Source organism: Schistocerca serialis, chromosome 6 (genome assembly GCF_023864345.2).
Source record: "Schistocerca serialis cubense isolate TAMUIC-IGC-003099 chromosome 6, iqSchSeri2.2, whole genome shotgun sequence".
In the NCBI taxonomy this organism is placed as follows: Eukaryota; Metazoa; Arthropoda; class Insecta; order Orthoptera; family Acrididae; genus Schistocerca; species Schistocerca serialis.
In genome coordinates this window covers 675,312,320-675,330,943 of record NC_064643.1, presented here as the reverse complement: position 1 = coordinate 675,330,943, position 18,624 = coordinate 675,312,320, and positions in this window count along the sequence as shown.

Genomic DNA, 18,624 nt, shown 5'->3' with positions numbered 1-18,624 from the left:
GAGAGCCAACATGACTTAACGCACGATGGTGATGTAATTAAAACATAGAAAATCGATCTAGATGTTGTTAAAATACTACATTAAGGATTGCACAAGGTAAATAGGACGCAGTATTAATTGTTTGACATTGGCACATATAATTATGAACACCAAAAAATAACGAACAGAAATGTAGGAACAACGCTAAACCGCCATCTATTGGTCATGTGTGGAATTTCAAAATCTAATACTTATGCAAAGGTAAGGGTAGCGACGCCAACCGTTGCCGCAGAGACGGTAGTTTGGAACCTGGAGATGTGTGGTTTCCGTGGGGAGGAATGTGGTGGGCCAGAGACGTAATAGCAGAACTTCGGTCTCCAGTGAGACAAGAATCGTAGAATTACTATGTGAAATGAATCTTAAGAAGAATATGACCAAAAGCTCGTTAATACATCAATATGAGTGGCGAAAGAATGAACCCGTATCAGGATGGTTAAGATTAAAACAATAGGAGAAAACACATTAAAAACTGAAAAACACCAGCCGGACGGAGTGTCCGAGCGGTTCTAGGCGCTACAATATGGAGCCGCGTGACCGCTACGGTCGCAGGTGCGAATCCTGCCTCGGGCGTGGATGTGTGTGATGTTCTTAGGTTAGTTAGGTTTAAGCAGTTCTAAGTTATAGGGGACTGATCACCTCAGAAGTTAAGTCCCATAGTGCTCAGAGCCATTTTTTTGATAAACACGATCTATACGGTGACAGATTTATGACTTAATTTCATGACAGAAACGATGCATAATTACCACTTTTATTGATTAAAATCAGTCATATGAAAATGTAAACAAAAATAATACAGTATACATATACATACATAAGTATATATACATATATATATGTATATGTATACATATATGTATATATAATATGGAAAGAGAGGGAGGATACAAATTACATGTAACTAAAAACAAAAGACGCAAAAGAGCAGACATGCGTTACAATAGATTGCCAAAAGGTTCAAAGAAAAGTCCGTCTCTAAATCCCACTTGTTTATTCATTAGAATTGATAGCTCTCTTTTGTAATAGGTGCAGGCTTCGGTTCCCTCCAGGACGTTTAGTAGGAGACCTGTAGGAGCGTTGTATTGAACATTTAGATTGTCCTGGATAAGCCCTCCTGAATGTTTATTATACATGATATATTGCCTGAAAATTGATTTAGTGCAGGCTACGCCACTTGTGTGGTCTTCGAAGCGAGTAAAAAATTACGAGCTCTTGCAACGTTCTCAAATGACATTAATAAATTACTGATTCTGCTCTACTTCAATGAGACATCATTGTCACTTAATAAGAAAATTTTACAGATAATTTTAAAACAGGGTCATGCACAGCTATAACAGTTATATGTAAGTGATTAAACATTCAAATAGTAAAAGTATTTAAATACAGGTGCTAAACAACTAAAACTGAGTGAAAAGTCCAACAGCCTGTTGTAGCTGTATTTAAGTCGATTAGAGCCCCATACAAGTGGTATATGTGTATAGAAAGTTGCATAAATTAATAGTTCGAAAATGGCAAAATGAAGTTGTCTCAGATATCTTGAAGTACTGAGTGAATAGACTTAAAGAACGAAAAAAATGTTACGCTTCTACTTAGGATAGCAGCTATACGTATTTAGTGACTTACATTCGTGATTTTATGTCAAAAGAAGGTTACTAACCAGTGCTACGTCATATGGTATGGGGACTCGTTAGAGAATGTCGCAGAGTGACAGTTGGCTTAGCTAAGCAGAGTTCTCAGCCCTCCTTAATTGACAAAAACCATTATCTGTGAAAAATATCCAGTCTAAACGAAGGAATAAAATTAGGAATCAGAAACTGATACTCGATTACAAAAAGAACAGAGAAGCAGTAACTAAACCGAAGAAGAGATACAGACAGTCCACATGTACTGTGGAGCAACTGCCAAAAACGGGACTGGCCTGTGTTTGAACCACTATCTGTCATCACTTTACAGATTAAAATATGCTCTTCCCGGACTATGTCAAGTAACACACAATGCTCCTGGGAAATGTTATCGAGTAAATATTGGCTCCTGGAGTGATGGATAAACAAAATAAAAGTTAGTAATGAGACTAACTAAATTAATGTACTGAAATATGCAGAATTTTTTTGAAACACTTCATGTGGGCTACTAACGATCGAAAGGAAGAGTTTATGCTGACAGTCAAACTAACCGAAAGCCGTTACGATTATTTGTGTTTGGCACCAACAGCGCAACAATCGTAGCAGCTGGCAAGTGCGATGGCTGGCGTCCGGGTACTGAGACGGTTAAGGAAATCAACCGACAAGGTTAAAACGGAATATAAGAGCACAGCGCTGTTAGTGCTCTGCTGAGGAACTGCGGTCACGAAGCGAACTACTGAACTCGGCTCTCTGTGTTCCATAAAATTTGTACCTAGGCGATACCAATAGAATAATTTTACTAACGCGAAAATTTTAAAAATCGCTACTAATGTTTATATTGCTAAAACAGTGTGTTCACTAAACAGATCAGACGACCTACATGTGGACCGAATGTTGGAGTAAACATGGTTATTAAGATAACAAAATTGTGTGCAGCCAGCCAACTATTTACCTACTGAGACACTTACTTCAGAGACTCGAACAGTCATCTGTACTGAAACACTTGTACTATATATGAACTGTCAATCAGATATGCATGGCCACTGAAAATTAAATTGGCAGCAGTTTAATCTGATGTAAACATTTGTGAAATGTGTTGCTCTTTACATACCGGAGGATTAACCAATGCTTATAAACTCTCCAATGAAGAACCTGAGACCAGGCAAAGAGTCGCCTTAGCGGCAGCAGGAAGTACTGTCATCTGTTGCCCCGCGCTGGCGTCCCCCGGCTTCGACTCGTGCGCCAAGGAGAGGGTCACGGCTGGTGCTCGTTGTCCAATCAGGGCACGCGTCGCGGTCGCCCTGTCAGGACTTCGATTAGTTGGGCAGGGCTGGCAGGCAGGCGCCAGGCCGCCGGCAAACTTTGATTAGAACCCTTTCGCGGCCTTTTGCAGCCTCTGGCCACCTCGCGCATCTCCCCTCGCCCTCTCCCCCTGCCCCTCCCTCCCACCAAACTCGCCGCACAACCCTCCCATCCTGGAGCCTGGCGGCCTCTTCCTGCCACCAAGAGTCACCTTTTCCGCAGGTGGCGCGGCCGACCCCGTGGTCGGGCCGTCCTCCAAACTTGAGTGTGCAACTCCAGATATTGGCTCCTTCCGCTTGTTACGGCGTCTGTCTTTCTTCCAGACGTGATATACGCCACGCCACCGTCGTCAAAGCCTCCCGCTCCGCTCTTTGTCAGTTCCCGAAGATATTCGACAGCAACACTTCAATAGGTAGGAATGACTTACAGGACAGACACATTAGTCTCCAAATCGTGAATTAATATATATTAGCAAGTACCAGTAACCGATCGATTAATAGCTCTTTACTACTTCTATCTCCCATGTGCCGTGGCCAAGCAGGAAGGAGCAGACCGACGCCACTCCATTAGCACATGTTCGGCCACTTCATGGAGTTACAGAAATACATTCCTGAAACACTTCTCAAACCCGCCACAGCAGAAACCTTTGTGCTAGTATATGGATATCAAATCTCGATCAAGCACATCGTCATTGAACTTAATCTCAGATGGGTCACTCTTGGTCTTCTGTTTTTATTCACATGAAAAATATTTATTCCTTGTTACATTATCAAATTATTGTTTACACGCTGACGATATCTAGCTTTATATGAGCTCCATCCTGAAGAAAACTTGTTCTGCCACATCTGACATAAATAATGATCTTCATTCTGTTCCAAAAATTATTCAAATGGTTCTAATTACTATGAGACTTAACAGCTGAGGTCATAACTCCACTAGACTTAGAACTACTTTAACCTAACTAACCTAAGGACATCACTCACATCCATGCCCGAGGCAGGATTCGAAGCTGCGACCGTAGCAGCAGCGCGGTTCTGAACTTAAGCGCATAGAACAGCTCGGCCACATCAGCCGGCCTTCGTTCTGTAAAGGGCGTAAAAATGGGTTAAAACTAAGTGTAAAAAGTTACATATGATACTCATATCCTTCCGATAGTCGTTCAGCGAACATTTTCTCGAAACAGTTCCTGCCACACTCCTCGAAAGCATCCAGTTCTCCTATCCTAAGCTCTGAACTATTCAGATTTTAAGTAGAACAAGCATCTGAGCAAAGAATAAGGAATTGTATCGTCAGGTAAATACATATTATCTTCGAGTTTTCAAAAAGAAATTAAGAAAAGTATGGCGGTTTAACTTATATCACCTGCCAAGGCTATTCGGGTGAATGCCGTCAACAGGAAAAATGAAGCTGGCGTTCGTAGTCGGAGCGTGAAAAATTGTATCTGTTAGTCTGGTAGTAGATTAGAGAACTTAAAATCAGAAATTGATAGGCTGAAATTAGATATAATGAGAAGAAGAGAAAATATGATGAGTATCGAATTATGAATATAAAATCACACAGGTGAAATGCAGAAGCATGTCTAACAACTAATAAAGACGTGGTATCGCAGCTGATGCAGACATAAAGCTGTTACCGATCACAGTAGCTAAAGTTTATAAGCCCACTACCTTCACAGATGATTAACAGACTGCAACAATGTGCTCTTCTTTAAGGCAGTCGAAAATTTAATAGTGATGGGGGACTAATTTCTATGACAACTACCATACCAAAATACAGTAAAAGACCTTCGAATAATCTTGGATGAACACCTATACTGGGAAGAACAAACAGTCACAGCTTGCCGGAAATCGCTCTCTTCCCGACATGCAATCCAAAAATTTAGAATAATATTTCCAACCCATGTTAAACAAAAATTAGTCCAAACACTAGTCTTGCCCAATCTTTGCTACTGTGATGTAGTTCAACCCGGCACAAATAGTGAAAATTCGAGATGCCTCGAGCTAGTGATGAATGCTTGCGTTAGATACGTGTGTAATATACGGTTGTATGATCATATCAGTCCTTCATACTCCCAGCTAGGTTGGATACGCCCACATAAGGTACGTGATCTCCACACAATGTGCTTACTTCACTGGTGCCCCCAATACTTATCTTCTCACATTAAATACCTATCATCATTCCAAGAGGGAGCTCAAAACTTAAATGTTGTGCCCCTCTGATCTCTTTCTCTCTCCTCTCCATCTTAGCCTCGAAATTCACCACTCTATTTCTTTTCCTCTAACCTAGCTACCTCTTCTATATCTCTTTCACCCCATTCTATCGTCTTATGTCTCTGCTCGATGTGAATAACTCACAAGCTGCAAGAACATAACGAAAAAATTCCCAACTAGCAATAGGACTAACATTCATAAAAGAAAAATATGTTTACTTTCATATACATAGTGACTACTACTATTATTTTATTATTATTATTTTTATTCTTTATTGTTATAATTATTTTTTGATCGTTATAATTACCCTTGTACTACTGTTATAATCTCTATTTCTTCTTTAACATTAGTACTGTATAACACGTGGTATGTCCATAATTATCTGTACAAAATGAAATTCGTTCAATCTGAATATGCCTGGTTAGGTGTAAGAGAGGGCCTGAAGGCCCTAATTTTGCCAGGTGAAATAAATGCGTGAATAAATAAAAATAAATAAATAAAAGTATGAAAAGTAATAATAGTAGGAGAACAAGGAGTGGAAGAAAGGAATGAATGTGGAAGTAGCATGAAAGATTTTCCATTTAGGAAAATCACTGCAAACTCTTGATTTTAGAATCGTGGGAGAAGTTTATATGAGTATGTAATACTTACAAGTATTTTAAATCATTCAGCTATAGACAATATCCAGTTCCAAGACAATACAACAGTAATGTTAATGGTGCTGTGTTAAGCGAAAACTAAACCCAGTCTCATTAAGACTGAAATAAATTTGATCAGGAAACTATTACCTGAATAGGAATACGTTTTTGTGTGTAATTATCAATCCGTGGTTTAGATGTAGCGTCTTTTGATTAATAATTAAAACGCCCTCGGTCCCAGGTTAGAAGCCAGTCACTGTTTAAATTTTGGATAAAAATCAACAGCAATGGTGGCTAAAGAATTTTACCTCACTTTGAGACGGCATTGTCAAAGAGGGTTGAATAGCAGACAGAGGTTCAGGCCACTCTTTTCCCCTTGAGGTGAGAAACTACCCCTAAAAGGCGAAACAATCATCAATGATCAACGACATGATGGTGCTAAATATGACAAAAATAGCTGCATTAAAAACACATAAAATGTAATGAGGACATGTGACCTGTAACTGAGAAAGTGTCATGATGACCTCTCCATTGGAAAAGATTCCTGAATTGTCCCTCATTCAGATATCCGTGGGGTACAGCCAAAGGGGAGGTGAGCATGAGAAAAGCATTGAATAACCCACAAAAGGATGCTTTTCTACGAGGGAGGGCGTGGAATATGAGAGGTTCGAACGGGACAGGAAAGCTACATATTCTGAAAAGGGAAATGCGAAGGCTCAATCTTGATGTGGTAGGGGTTGTAAGTAGGCTGTTTAGGTTTTTATATTGTTAACGACATGTAGCGCTCTATATGAAAATCACTGACTGTGCTGTGTGCAGTCTGAGGCTGGTCGCCATTGTTGCAATATTCGTCATTGAGTGTTGGGTAGTTGGTTGTTATCAGTGCATAGCGTTGCGCAGTTGGAGGTGAGCTGCCAGCAGTGGTGGATGTGGGGAAGTGAGATGGCAGATTTTTGAGAATGGATAATCTGGACGTGTCTCCATCAGAAACAGTACATTTGTAAGAATGGATGTCATCAACTGCTATATATATTATGACTATTAAGGTAAATACATTGTTTGTTCTCTACTAAAATCTTTCATTTGCTAACTGTGCCCATCAGTAGTTAGTGCCTTCCGTAGTTTGAATCTTTTATTTAGCTGGCAGCAGTGGCGCTCGCTGTATTGCAGTAGTTCGAGTAACGAAGGTTTTTGTGAGGTAAGTGATTTGTGAAAGGTATAGGTTATTTTTATTCAGGGCCATTTTTTTGTAGAGATTATTGAAAGTCAGATTGCGTTGCGCTAAAAAAAATATTGTGTGTCAGTTTAAGCACAGTCATGTATAATTTTTATAAGGGGACGTTTCATATGCTGTATATTCATAGGATTTTGTTTCTACACATCTGTAATGCAAATTCTCGACCCGCGAAATTCTTATATGAGACTGTCACTGTAGTGCAAACTGGTGTAGTAAATATTTCGGTAAGAAAGTTAAGGTACCACCTTCACATAATGCTTCGTGGGCACCCAGCTGCGCGACAATCGCATGGAAATAAGCCATTAGTGTGTGCCTTTCAGAAGTACAGGTGGAGAAAAAAGGACGCCATTATCCTTGCTATTGACATTTCGTTGTAGAAAGCATCGCAAGTACGACACGCTCAAACCTGACAACATATGATTACACTGTGGAGCTCTTAATTTTTTGTATTTACTAAAATGCCTAATGAAATGATGAGAAACATTTTACATCTATTGTCTTTCTAGTTGAGAGATTTTGTTTAATATCTGGTCTCCAGCTGTGTTGCAGCATTGGTTTTATAAATTGAAATTAAATGCATTTGCTAATGTGAACACTTTCTGCCAACAGATCAATTACATAATAATTTTATGATCCATATTCTTCGGAAAATGAGCACTTGGAACGGAAAGAACAATAAGAAGGGATTAATAACAGTAACTGCATACATAATTTTCTTTTCAACTACTTGGTAATTTTTTTGGTGGAGTAAGTTATCATGATGCAACACTCTAGTATTAAGATGTGACATAGGTAATAAACATGGCCATTTTTACTGTAATATTTTTTTTGCTTGAGCTTTGTCATGTTTAGGTATAAGTTATTGCATTTGCTGCTGCTGTTTGCCAGGCATAGTGCTACTAAATTTCAGTTTTTATTACTCTGTTAATCCAGATTTACTACTGATTTATTTTTCTTGTTGCTGCTGATTGGCTCATATTAGTGATAATGTTGAATTTGCTTTGCTAACTGATATATATATATATATATATATATATATATATATATATATATATATATATATATATATATATATTGCTGCTTGCTTTGACAATTTGAATTTTTTTGTCATTGCTGTTTGTGTTAACTGTTTTGTGCTGCTGCATTGCCTCGTCCCTTAGTTTAGCATTGTAGCTCAGTAGATTTAAGTTAGCTTAAGGTGGGGTAGGCTATATAAGAGAACGAGTTGTGATGAATTGGAAGAAATGCATTGAGAAGCTATATGAAAATGGTTTGGCCAAAAAAGTAGTGCACAGCGGAGAAAAACTATTTCTGAAAGAGGATGTGAACAGAATACAGAAAGCATGCTTGGATAGGATTTTTTTGGTGGAAACAAATGTTGAAATAAGAGAAAAGATTTACGGAACGAAGTTTTGGGTTGGACTTCAGTACCAAATATTACACTGAAAACAAACCCTGCCCTTTCCTCTTGTGTTATTCTGCTATGTGTTTGTGTACGTTTGTGAATTTGTGGTTCTCCTGTCTTTATGTGTTTAGCTAATAAGAGTTATGTTCTAGAATTTTTCTGATAATATTTTATTTCCTTTGTAAAGTTGATTAGACATTATTTATTCTGTTTTGTTTCACTGCTCGTGTGTGAAATTAATGTTTCGAAAATTATTCTCATTATTTTATATATTTACTTATGTCATAATTCCTGTAACACTGATGTGCATGTTTATTTCTATTCTTTTGTAAAGCCTGTTTTACTGCAAATGTTATCTGTATTGTTATGTTCTTTAATGATGTATTTTGTACCTTTGTTATTGAATTCTTATGTTATAAAATTGTAATTGACACCAGTTCATCAAATCAAGTAAGTTGTATGTTACATTTCACTTCTCACGTTTCTGTTGGTCATAATATGTGCACAGTATGTGAGAAGTTGGGACTGTTAGTGCTTGCACGTGTATTAATAATTCAGCAAGGAACTCTTTAACAGCATTGCTGATTCTAAGGACATTTAAAAATAAAATTTTGTGAGTGCACAAGTGGTGGTTCATGGACTTGCTATATTCTCCGCAAGACTCTTCAATGGTGATTGTGCACCTGCACAGTCACAGCAGATGGCTGCTAGCCATCTCAATAAGGACTCCAGTGGGTGTGCACCTCTGGTGGCCCACCAATATCATACTCTCTACCAAGACTATAGTGGGTCTGCTCTATGATGACCTACCTACCAAAATTCTTGAACTTCAACTGACTCTCCTGTGGGTTTGTTCTGTTGTGGCCTATCACTTGTCTGCATGTCAAGAGTCAGCATTGTCTTTCCGTTAGGACAACACTACTTCTTCAAGATTGCATGGAAATCCACTACTTCTGTGTGCATTTTCATTTTCTGCTCAGACTCTGAGGAAAAAAAAAGCACTGCAATTTTGCTGTGATGAATGATCAGGACAGTCTTTAGGGACTGTGATAAGATTTTAGCTTTTCACTAACATTGTATCAATAAGTGTGTGCATTTGATTTCTTTGTTATTGTAATTATGAAAATTTTTTCAAATCTGTATTGGCCACTGCCCAAAACAATTTGTAAAATTTTTTTTGGGTAGCTTGGGGGCTATTTAAGTAGGCTGTTTAGGTTTTTATATGGTTAACGACATGTAGCGCTCTATATGAAAATCACAGACTGTGCTGTGTGCAGTCTGAGGCTGGTCACCATTGTTGCAATATTCGCCATTGTAGTGTTGGGCAGTTGGCTGTTAACAGCACATAGCGTTGCGCAGTTGGTGGTGAGCCGCCAGCAGTGGTGGATGTGGGAAAGTGAGATGGCGGATTTTTGAGAATCGATAATCTGGACGTGTGCATCAGAAACAGTACATTTGTAAGAATGGATGCCATGAACTGCTATATATATTATGACTATTAAGGTAAATACATTGTTCGTTCTCTTCTAAAATCTTTCGTTTGCTAACTGTGCCTATCAGTAGTTAGTGCCTTCCGTAGTTTGAATCATTTATTTAGCTGGCAGTAGTGGCGCTCGCTGTATTGCTGTAGTTCGAGTAACGAAGATTTTTGTGAGGTAAGTGATTTGCGGAAGGTATAGGTTAATGTTAGTCAGGGCCATTCTTTTGTAGGGATTGTTGAAAGTCATATTGCATTGCGCTAAAAAAAAATATTGTGTGTCAGTTTAAGCACAGTCACGTATAATTTTTCTAAGGGGACGTTTCAGGGTCAGTTAAATTAAATGGAAAGATGACGAGTATTTCTGGTCTGATGAGTGCAGAGTAATAGCAGAAAATGCTATAATGGGAGCAGGAGTCCTTACGAACACGAAAGTAGGACAGAGAGTGTACCACTGAGAACAGTTCAGTGAAATAGTTCTTCTCATCAGAATCGACAGTAAACCAACATGGACAACGACAGTTTAGGTACCATGAGGACCACACCAGCGAACGTGGTGGCCATAGATGTTTGCTGATGGTTTGTTCGTCAGTGAAGACATCCTGTACTCGTTCCAGGAATACCTTAGACGTGTGGCACGTTGCCACATTTGACCGGAAGATGCATTATTGCCTTTCATATTCAGCGAGTTGAGCTGAAAATGTGTCACAAATGTCCATACTCTGCCACTTAGGATAGAGTGAAAAAACATTGGTTCAGTGATGCACGTTCCTGTTACACCGCACGAAACACCGATATTTTCATCATGGAGTGGTTGTTGACGCACAGTGTTAGGGCACTCCATTGCCCATTGCTTTGTGTTTTTTGTATTCACATGACAGGAACGATGAAACTGTGCTTCGTCACTCACGATGTAATGGCTAGGGTATACCAACAACCACTGATGTTATTGAAAAGCCACATGGAGAGATCTACACGTTTCTGACTCTCATCCTCCCGTAACTGCTGCACAACTGTCACACAACATGGTCCCAAATCAATACTTTCCAATATCCGCTGGCCACTACTGTGACTTGCATGCTCCTGTTGGGTGAGATTACGTGTAGAATTCTATGAGTTCTGAATAATTCTTGACGAATGTCTGAAATAGCTTCTACTGTGTGAAATGACGTTTTACGTCTTGCACAGCTCTGTAGGCGCACTAATTGTTATACAGACTCAGCACTGTTCTCTTTGCTGGTGTTCCTCTAACTGGATATTTGACCACGAAAATTTCTCTAATTTCCTTAACCGAACCTGTTTTCATACATGATTCCTCAATTTCAATTCTTTCTTCAACCAAGAAAGTTATTTTGCAGGTAGTAAACAGAAATGTCTAACTTCAGTGATGAAATAAACTGAAAAGTTGACTGTAGAATCTAACGATTGATTATTGCGTAAAACTGTCCATTGATGTAGCGTTTATTCCAGAAGTCGAAACAATGCATTCGCATTCAAAGGAGAGGCCGGCTACTTCTAAGTGCAACTCGCTGTAGAACCTCATTCTGCAGTTTGTGAAATTGTTTTAGTCATCAGTAGGACTTATTGTATCTACTGTCTTAACGTCATACAAACGCATGTTGGCACTCTATAGATCCTCCAGGTTTCTGAACATACATAAATGATGATGATAGTAATTTTCATCCTTCACGACTCAAACATTGTGATCACTGGACTGCTCTATACTCTCTGCTTATTTGGCAAACAATGTGATAGTCATGACAAAGCAGCTGCCAGTGTGAATACCCTGAAAAGCGAATTCTTGTAGAAACAAAGACAAACGCGCTAAATAAAGCTGGAGCAATTTGCAAGGAAATAAAAAGCTCAACACAGGCAATAAAAAGCTCAACACCCGGTGATCGCAGTAAATATGAATTCTCTTTCCATAAATATAATAACTACATTCCAATGCCCATACTACCTCTAGTGTTTCTAACTCTGTGGCTGATTAGGTTACACACACACACATACACCCACACAAACAAGCAATCAAAGGGCATTTTTCCTCGTTGTACATAACAGAAGAGTACTAATAAGAGCTAATTTGGCACAAATCTTCGAAAAATACTAACACGACCCGGAAAATCCTTTAAACTGTTGTTTTCGTGCTGGGGTTAGGGAAATGCTTAATTACACTTAATTTTTCTCAGTTTGGTATGATTTCTGTACACGAAATTACATGCCAAAGGTACATTTATCCCTCATAAATTACGACTTTTACGTGTTTCCAGTCACTCTTCCTTCAAAGAATTTCTATGGTGTCTTTTCTGCCAAATCTTTGGGATTTTCGAGTCTTGATGGCCACTAATACATCGCCAACATATAATGTAAATACGTCAAGTACTTCAGGACTTTGTACAGTATCTAACACTGTAATGAACACACCTCAAAGGACATGCAGACCAAATGATAGAGGGTATTGTACTTCCTTGCTTCCTGGGTGAGACTTATCAATTACGGGGAACTTTTTAAATATATGCTAGTCACATACTTTACTACATGAAATTTCTGTAACTGTTCATCCGAGATTTTTAAAGAAGCATTAACCTTAATAACGGCTCTCCAATCCTAAACCAGACGAACACTGTTGTCAGGTTTTGCTACAGCTAATAGTAGACTACAATAAAGCGACGTGGAAGGTTCAGTTGCTCTTCATTCAAATACTTATTTTATCTCATCAGCGACTGCTGTCCTCTTTGCACAATAAATGGAATACATGTTGTGAGGACAGATCTTGTGTTGGAGAGGGCGGGGGGTGGATGAACTTCCATTTCATTTCATTATGGTACGTGTTGATAATACCAGCTTCTTTCCAAATACATTTCCAATATCATAATTCCGCTTTTTGCAGTTTATCAACAGTACTTACCTTTTATCAAATTGTCAATATCTTCCATCTACCTGCAGTGTGAAAGTATGCTATTATTTTTCGGTGTTTTTGTGTTAAAAACTCTTACTCATAGTGACTGGCGGATTTCCCATATTGTAAGTGTTTCATTACTGAACGTAGAGTAACATAATGACTTTTGACGATGAGGAAACATTTACGTGTCAAGAAGTCAGTTATTGTGTCCTTCGCTCAAAGTAAATCTGGCCGAGAATGCACTCTACCACTTCCATTTGAAGTTAGGAATGGGAATTTTATCACTCAAATTCGTATTTTAATTTCCACCCGAGTTTATATCTTGATTTGACGACCGTAGCATTGGTGATTCCACAATTTTGTGAATGATATGTGCGTACTTCTGTGACCTCACGAATTTATAGAATAAAATTAATGATATAATGCTCATCATAGCTTCCATGTTATACAATCATAGTCAGTATATGTCCCATAACTGTACGTCTCTCCACAGAACTCACATCATTTAAAATGGTCAGTAGTTAGTTCCTCTCTGACGTCAACATCGTCATGGTAAGATAATAAATTTACCGTATCTTCTTTGTTGACCCCATCCCATCCCATCCCAACAAGGGCTGAATCTAGCTTGAAGTTCTTCCTTGTCACCACACTAGAGAGTCTAGGTTCCTTTGCCACCACAACGATGTTTATAGTGGGGTTCTGTAGCTTCAGTTGTGTGGTTTTGTGTGTGAACTGCCTGCGTGGTATTATTATTACTAATGTTATTGTGTACACATGGAGGTTGGTGGCGATTTGCCATACAGAAATTCCATCTTTTGCCATGGTGGTTATTATTTGGGCAGTGCCCTTTATCATTACCACACTATCCCAGATGATGTGGTTACCATTACATTTATTAATGTGTGAACTGAGTGGACTGTACTACACCTGCACCGCTATAATTAACTTGATGCTCTCTTGTGCCTCAAAGGTCTTGCCACTGCCCGTGCTGTGGAGTAGGTTGTGCCATATTGTTATTAATATCAATTTTCTATTTGGCAACCTCTTGTATGAGAGCAAGTGACCCCAGTACTGACATAAAGTGCTCCAGATTGTTTTCAGCTACATGAAATCCTACAGTACTTTAGTTCTTAATATTCTAAGAACTAACCGTCTATACATGGACTGTTTCCAGTGTCTTGTCTTATCTAAGTATCTGCAGAATACTAACAGAGGCTCCCTTGACTGCTTTTAAAGATCTCTAGATTGAATACCTCCTCCCAGAGTCTTTCCAGGGCACATGAAGGGCATTACGTACCGAAACACATCACTCGAATTCCTCTTAACTTTGACAGTTGTCAGCAGTTTCTAAAGTCCAAAGAGTAGCCTCACCACGTATGAGATCACAGATGAACTGAATCCATTGTTGGTCTGTCCATGACTTCGGTAGTACTCCCAAGACTTTATGAAAACAGTGGGGTCGAGGCTTTTCTTACCTGAACACTTGAGAGTGTCTGTGTTTCAATTGAGTTGCCTCCAACACAACATATGAAAACTGAGGTGCTGCCAATTCCAATGCAACGCAGGCTTAGAGACACGTCTGTGCTATTTAAATCACTGCCACACCTTTCCTCATACACAGTAGAACTGATGTGACCTTCTTCCCCTGTAACAACCGAGTGGGTTGAGACTCATATTTTCTGTTTGACCAATATTAGTTCCTGTTGGATGTTACTAATTTGCAAAGCAATGTTTTCTCGCTACTTGGGCAAGTCCTTGTCTAGTACACTTTCATTTGGTTTAACTCCACATTAATGGTTTCTCCTTAGGTCTTTTCGGTGATAGTTCCTCATCAATCATGTTCTGAACATAGTGCAGTAGTTCAGAATTCAACCTTACCTTAATTTTGGTGTCCCTGCTCGAAATACACTCATTATAATCTTTCTCGTTGATCCGTGTTGGCTCGTTCTCTGATTTTACATCCTTCCCTACAGGCGCGGTGCATCTCTGCCTAGTCGCCAAGTGGCAGTTCGGTCGTCTGTTAGCTGAGCCTCTGGTTGTAGTTCCTTCGGCAGCTTGTTGACCACAGGTGCAGTCGGTCGATCGCAGTCAGGGCGAGATACAAATAAGAGGCACATGTGACGTACGGCGGGCTCTTCACGCCCAATTATGTGCGCACTATTGTCTAGGTCGGCAGTACCTAGACCTAGTGTTGACGCAGCCGATTTACCCTGCGGCCAAGAGGCATAGTTGCTGATATGGGTGTTGGAGTTCCGATCATTTTCAGATTCCATCTGTTCTGCTGTTGGGGATAAGGTGCTCGTTATTTTATGGATGCATGTGCTCCCGTGTTGAAGATGCTTCCACTGCGCTGGATTGCCTATGGTTCTCCAGCACTCTGCTTGAAGAATTTAATTTACCCTTTGGTGCCTCTGTTTGAAATGTTTGAGTGCCATACCTGTGTATTTTAAAATTTCTTTTAATTACAACTTGTTCAGTGTTTGCTTGTTTGTCTGCTGCGCCTGAAATGAGCTGTCATATATTCTAGGCCGCCACGTGTGTTAGAGATCACTGAGATCGAAATTGAGTCAGATTTGTATAGGAAATTGTTGTTTCCCTGGCTGATGAATCGACTGTAAAATTGCCTACGGTGTGGTGAAAAAAAGCTAGCCGTCTAGTGACTCTTGGCTCGTTGGGGTAATTGAGTTTCGTAACTCTGATGCGATTTCGCCCTTTCAGGAAAATTAATATTTATTGAGTGTCAGCCCTCAAGATTTGCCTCTTACCTTTTAAGCCACTTGAGTTAATGTGTCTGAGGGGTGTGTGATTATTACATTAATTTGTTATATTTTATTGTAAGATTAACCAGTTAATCCTTTTTGTAATTATTATTGTAAAATTCGTGTTGCTGCACGTAAAGTTTCGTTGGAGCTTTTTGTCTTGGTCTAATCACAATCATATATTCCATTATTACTGTGCATGATTTATATGTTTGCTGTAATTCTTCATGCTTTCCCGGCGATCTGTTGACGTCATGGTTATTCGGGAATCCAGCCTGATGTTCGCGTCGTTCTTGCACGGAATTTCAACAGCGTACCTCGCTGTCTTCTTCAGGTGCTACCAGGGACTGGTCCTTGGGTCGATCGAGTCCAGTATTTATGCCTGGAAGGAGCTGGGCGTTCCGTCTTCGGTCCGCGCTGAGTCGAATGGTCCGCGCCCGCCAGCCTCGGCTTCAATGGACCCCTCCAGTCGCGGATGTTCCGACTGCCGTCTGCGCCCGTTTTGACCGTCCTCAACGGTTGTGTTCGTCATCTGAGGTGTGTCAGATAAGATCTGAGATGTTGGGTACTCTGTCGCATGATTGTTACTACGATTTCCACTTCTGTTTCGTGCTGGGCGCTCCATATACGTTTTCTTGTTTTCCATCGGCTTTCCGAGCTGTTCGTAGCGTTTGGAGGCGCTGCTCCCGAGTGTTAATTTTTATCCGCCGGTCTACCGGCCTTAGCCTGGTCGCTTCGGCTGTGCACGTGCGTGCGGGTGCCGCTCCGCTTCCTGTCCCACCATAGCCTTTGAGAAGTTGGGTCGTTCAGGCTTGCTATGACTTTCTTAGTAAGTTGAGTTTCTATCTTTTAGTAGTCGGGCGTAATTCACCCGGAAGCTCCCGATAATGTAAAGAAAGATATTCAGATCTCGCTTGCCGTACCTGCTTGTTACGTGGTTTCCCTCTCTCTAGTTATGTTTTTAATGTAATAGTTTAATACTGATGTAATTCTCAATTATTAAATGGTATTTCATTCTTTTTCCACGTCAGTATCTTGAATATGCACAAGAGCCTTCCCTGAATGAACAAATATGTTTTCAGAATTATGTGATCCACTTGGGTCAGTGATATAAGAAATAATTTATTTATTTATTCATATTGAAAGTATTTGTGTGCTGTAAATTTTAATTGAAGGGTTTAGATTTTGATGTGTGTTAGAAAAATGCTCTATGTTTATGGTGGAATAAGAGAATTCAGAAGAATGTTGTTTTTTCGCCAGGTAGCTTAATTGTAAGATTTATCTGTGAAACAAAATGTTACTCGACGCTTTTGGAGTATCTAATTATATGTGCTAAAGGGCCTGCGCTTTCCCTGGCCCGTTTAGTCGTTCCTTTATCTTGCAGTGTCCACTGACATTACATTCGTGACTTTCTCTTCGTATGTGAAATTGAAATTTGCCTTAAGACACACACTCTACTGTGAATTCTCTGTCTTTATACCTAGCTTGTGAACAGACCTAGCTTGTGAACAGTCTTGGATACTTTGGCTGGCTGTCATTTCATGGTCTTAATGAGGCTCTTTTCTACATGTTTCAGTTCAGTGGCATTAGTAGTTATTGTGCTGCGTGGTCATTACAAAATTATCATGTTTGTTTCAGAGGGTTCTCCTGTAAAATGAAATTTGACGAAATGTTGGCTAATTTGTTATTTGTGAAGAAATTTTTTTAACGAAATTAGTCATTTTTAGTGGAGGATTTATTTCGAAATTCATTTTTTTTAGTAGAGATTTCATTACACAGCGGTGATAATTCACAGCATATTTTAGTTGACATATACCTTAGGCTTTCCACTAAACTAGGACACTTTGCAGTATTTGTATCTGATGTAAGACTCGTGGTTTGCCTCACAATAGGGTGTATTACTTTGCTTGCACCATGCGATTCAGTTTCGTGAGCTGAAACACCTACATCATGTATAATTGCATCGGCACGTTTGCTCACGTCAGCACCCAATTCTTTTTGTGTTTAGTTTCGTTTTCCTCTTATGGTAACCTCCTGACGTTAACCTTAACATACGAAACGATCAAAGTTACGTAAATGAAATCACTTAATCTAATGAGACAAAAATAATTAATTATCTTGAAAAAGAATGTTTTGGAATATAATACCAGTAAGATGAAATGACTGAACATCGCTGTGGTATTGACCACTCGTGAAATGGTTTCAACCATTTAGCACAATTCAGCTACTCACTGTTGTTAAAACTATCTGTTATTGTAAAATTTAATCAACAAGCAGAGCCTCTGTTGAATTGATACAGTTGAATACTGCACTCTACTCTCAAACAAGGAAAAAAATAGGCAATGAAGTCGTTGAAATCCTTACTTGTTCTTTTACACCATAGTTCAGACATAGAACTATCAGTAAATGTGTAACTATCGTGCTTTGTTATATATCCCAGTTAATTTTTCTTGAAGTTTACAATGTTTAACTGATAAGGATAATAATAAAACATTATATTAATGTGACAACAGGAAAACTTTTATATATCATGTTCATAAAATGTACACACATAAACATATTTTTATAAGCTTCTATAAACGTACTACCAATGTAATGTATCCCATACAATAAAAAAGGGGAAAAATGTTATTTACTATACAAGAGCCTGTAAATGTGTCGCCAGTGTTATATATCCATTACAATAAGTAAAAGGGATAAAAAGGTAATTGACCTGATATGCTAAAGTTGTACTCTCCCAAAACTTAACTGTCGAGAAGGGGCTACATCACAGACACCATAGCAGAGGATGAGCAAGGAGGAAAGATTTAGTGTCATCAGTTCAGTTTACCTTCTTGTCAAGTAAATTTCCCCCGTTACCTAATTTCGTAGTTGTCTGGTTGAGAGTCGTTGTTGGGGAATAGTTACGTTTGGTGACGGTGAGTCACGAAAATATGAATTACAATATGACAGAATGATTTGCGATATGCAAAAGTCACTGATCGGACTTCGTGACTAGGAATTTTGGCGGCAAGATTCGATTATTTATAGATTCCG